At 39.4% G+C, this 4,267-nt stretch overlaps 1 long non-coding RNA gene across 5 annotated transcripts; it reads right to left on the reverse strand.

Annotated features, from left to right (window-relative positions):
- Positions 1–731: 731 nt before the first annotated feature.
- On the reverse strand, positions 732–3,276 carry LOC126994247 (uncharacterized). 5 transcript variants are annotated; one of them, XR_007748910.1, is made up of 4 exons: positions 1,446–3,276; positions 1,264–1,393; positions 952–1,185; positions 791–899 (listed from the first exon to the last, which is right to left on the reverse strand). It is a non-coding gene; the product is annotated as an uncharacterized LOC126994247 (long non-coding RNA). The 5 variants fall into 5 exon arrangements; XR_007748912.1 differs by having other exon boundaries at positions 952–1,029; positions 1,082–1,159; positions 1,290–3,276; XR_007748909.1 differs by having other exon boundaries at positions 952–1,029; positions 1,082–1,185; positions 1,264–3,276.
- Between the last annotated feature and the right edge of the window lie 991 nt (positions 3,277–4,267).

Here is a 4,267-nt window from a genome sequence, read left to right on the forward strand (position 1 = left end):
GATAAGAAATAGGCCTAAAAACACTCCTAAGGTAAGAAAAGATAGAAAAACACTCCTAAGCTTAGAAAAAGGCTAAGAAAGACTCCTAAAATAAGAGAAAGGCCTAAAAAATACTCGTAAGATAAGAAATAGGCCTAAAAACACTCCTAAGGTAAGAAAAAGATAGAAAAACACTTAAAATAAAAAAGTGTAAGAAAGACTCCTAAGATAAGAGAAATGCCTAAAAAATACTCATAAGATAAGAAATAGGCCTAAAAACACTCCTAAGGTAAGAAAAAGATAGAAAAACACTAAGATAAGAAAAGGACTTCTTATATGAGGATAAGAAAAAGTCCTGAAAAACATTCCTAGGATGCGAGAAAGACAGAAAAATCACTCCTAAGATAGGTAAGACGCAAGTAAGCCTCCTGAAACCTAAGAGAACTCCCAAGATAGTAGCAGAACTCTAAGAAAGACTCCTAAGGTACGAGAACTTGTAATACCTCCTAAGAGAACTCCTAAGACACTAGCAGAACTCTAAGAAAGACTCCTAAGGTACGAGAACTTGTAATACCTCTTAAGAGAACTCCTAAGACATTAGCAGAAATCTAAGAAAGACTCCTAAGGTACGAGAACTTGTAATACCTCCTAAAACCCTAAGAGACTCCTAAGCTATGAGCAGAACTAAGAGAAGCTCCTAAGTAAAATATAAATAAAAACAAAGACTCGTAAGAAAAGAAATAAAGAAAACCTCCTTAGTCAATAACCTCAGAAAGACTCATAAGACAACCTCATAAGTCCAAACCCTAAGACAACCTCCTAAGTCCAAACCCTAAGACAACCTCCTAAGTCCAAATCCTAAGACAACCTCGTAAGTCCAAATCCTAAGACAACCTCGTAAGTCCAAATCCTAAGGCAACCTCCTAAGTCCAAATCCTAAGACAACCTCGTAAGTCCAAATCCTAAGACAACCTCGTAAGTCCAAACCCTAAGGCAACCTCGTAAGTCCAAATCCTAAGACAACCTCGTAAGTCCAAATCCTAAGACAACCTCCTAAGTCCAAATCCTAAGACAACCTCGTAAGTCCAAACCCTAAGACAACCTCGTAAGTCCAAACCCTAAGACAACCTCCTAAGTCCAAATCCTAAGACAACCTCGTAAGTCCAAATCCTAAGACAACCTCGTAAGTCCAAACCCTAAGACAACCTCGTAAGTCCAAACCATAAGACAACCTCGTAAGTCCAAACCCTAAGACAACCTCCTAAGTCCAAATCCTAAGACAACCTCGTAAGTCCAAATCCTAAGGCAACCTCGTAAGTCCAAATCCTAAGACAACCTCGTAAGTCCAAACCCTAAGACAACCTCCTAAGTCCAAATCCTAAGACAACCTCGTAAGTCCAAATCCTAAGACAACCTCGTAAGTCCAAACCCTAAGACAACCTCGTAAGTCCAAACCCTAAGACAACCTCCTGAGTCCAAACCCTAAGAAACAACCCTAAAAATAGCCCTCCCAGCGTCCCTTTCACGAGCGTCAGGTGCGAGGACACTCATTCTTAACCTCATTAGCACCAGTCGCCATTATTTAGCCAGCAATCTTTCCGGAGCGCCGCCCGAGCCCACGCCCCTCTCGCAATCCGTGTTAGCACTGGCGTAAGTTCATTCCCTTGCGGCCTTGCCTCCTCCTCCTTCCTTAATGGACTCGCCCGGCCATAGGGGAGGCCTCGTGACGTCACTGGAGGCCCTTGACTGAGCTTAATTAATCCGGGGAGTAAGGGAAGGACGCTTGGCCAATAGACTTAGACTGGGTCAGGGGAGTCCGCCTTTTTTACGGGGCGTTGCGGGGCTGTGTTGGGTTGGGTTGGGCTCGGCGGCGCTGCGTCATGGAGAATGGGAAGGGGAGGGTGTAGAGAGATGAGGGAAAGGGGAAAACTAGTGAAAATGGGTGAAAAAAGGATAGGAAAGGAAGGAGAGGTGGATAAATTTAGTAAACGTAATAAGAATAGGAGTGAAAGGAAGGAAGAAAGATAGAGCGAGTATATGGAAATGGGGGAGTAAACAGAGATGAGTAAAGGGGGGAAACTAATGAAAATGGGTGAAAGGATAGGAAAGGAGAGAGAGGTGGATAAATTTAGTAAACGTAGTAAGAATAGGAGTGAAATGAAGTAAGCAAGGAAGAGAAAGTATATGGAAATGGGGGAGTAAAGAGAGAGGAGTAAAGAGGGAAACTAAAAGGAAACATGATAGAAAGGAAAGGGAAGGAAAGGAATGGAAAAGTATGTGAAATAAAGATGAGAATATTAGCAGAAGGAAGGAAGAAAGAAAGATACAAAATGATAATGGGGGAGTAAACAGAGAGATGAATGAAGGAGAGGAGATAAAGAAAAGAAGAAGAAAGAAAGGAAAGGAAAGGAAAGGAAAAGCGAGTAAAGGAAGGAAATAACGAGTAAAAAGATAATGATATGAATAGTTGAAGGAAGAAAGGAAGATACAAAATAATAACGGAGGAGTAAATAGAGAAATGGATGAAAGAGTGGAGATAAAGAAAAGGAGATGAAGGAAAGGAAGGGAAAGGAAAAGCGAGTAAAGGAAGGAAATAACGAGTAAAAAGATAATGATATAAATAGTTGAAAGGGGAAGATTGGAAGAAAAAAAAACGATACATAGAGGAGAAAAATAAAGAAAAATGGATGAGAGAAAAAGGAAATGAAAGAGTGAATGAAGGAAGGAAGGAAGAAAGAAAGTGTAATTAAGTAAATAAAGTATATAAAATTAATGATCAAAATGATAGAAGAAAAGGTTGGAAGGAAGGAAGGAAGGAAGGAAGGGAAAAAAAGCGATAGAATAGAACAAAGGAAGGAAGGAAGGAAGGAAGGAAGGAAGGAAGGGAAAGAAAAAAAGCGATAGAATAGAACAAAGGAAGGAAGGAAGGAAGGAAGGGAAAGAAAAAAAGCGATAGAAAAGAACAAAGGAAGGAAGGAAGGAAGGAAGGGAAAGAAAAAAAGCGATAGAAAAGAACAAAGGAAGGAAGGAAGGAAGGAAGGGAAAGAAAAAAAGCGATAGAAAAGAACAAAGGAAGGAAGGAAGGAAGGGAAAGAAAGAAGCATAGATAGAATAGAAGGAAGGAAGGAAGGAAGGAAGAAATGAAGGAAGAAAGAAAGGAAGGAAGGAAGGAAGAGAAGGGGACAGTGTTAATAAAATAGGAGGGAGGCCAAAAGTGTGTGTGTGTGTGTGTGTGTGTGTGTGTGTGTGTGTGTGTGTGTGTGTGTGTTCCCTCCCTGTGATAGTGATTTCATTTTTTTTTTTCGTGCAAGTTTTTTTCTATTTTTTCTCTTATCGTTTGAGTTCGTTTTTTGTCGGTTTTTCCGTTACTAGTCGTTTTTCCGTGTATTTTTAACTCGTTTTCTCGCTCACACCCACCACACACACACACACACACACACACACACACACACACACACACATTCAATCAACAAAGAAGAGGAATAAAACAATACATAACAAGAACAAAAACAGCAGAACAAAGAATCAAAAGGTCAAACAGAAAAGAGTAAAACACACACACACACACACACACACACACACACACACACACACACACACAAAACACACAAATCAAACACGTGATCAAACATACCCACACTTGAAACCTGAAACTCGACCCGCGCTTCTTTTTCCATATTCCAAACTTCTCCATCAATAAGAAACAAAACAGGACACAAAAACTCATAAAACACACAAAACAAACACAAAACCAAACATGCTCACACTAAAAACATGAAACTCGACCCACACTTCTTTTTCCATATTCCAAACTTCTCCTTCAATAAAACACAACGAAAGAGAAACAAAAACACACATAAAACACAAACCAAACACAAAACCAAACATACCCACACCAGAAGCTTGAAACTCGACCCACACTTCTTTTTTCCATATTTCAAACTTCTCCTTCAATAAAACACAACAAAAGAGAAACAAAAACACACATTAAACACAAACCAAACACAAAACCAAACATACCCACACCAGAAGCTTGAAACTCGACCCACACTTCTTTTTTCCATATTTCAAACTTCTCCTTCAATAAAACACAACGAAAGAGAAACAAAACCACACATAAAACTCACATAAAACACACAAAACAAACACAAAACCAAACATACCCACACCAGAAACTTGAAACTCGACCTGCACTTCTTTTCCTTATTCCAAACTTCTTCATCAATAAAACAAAACGAAAGAAAACCAAACACTCATAAAATTCACATAAAACACACAATACAGACAC

This window comes from Eriocheir sinensis, unplaced genomic scaffold (genome assembly GCF_024679095.1).
Source record: "Eriocheir sinensis breed Jianghai 21 unplaced genomic scaffold, ASM2467909v1 Scaffold754, whole genome shotgun sequence".
Lineage (NCBI taxonomy): Eukaryota > Metazoa > Arthropoda > Malacostraca > Decapoda > Varunidae > Eriocheir > Eriocheir sinensis.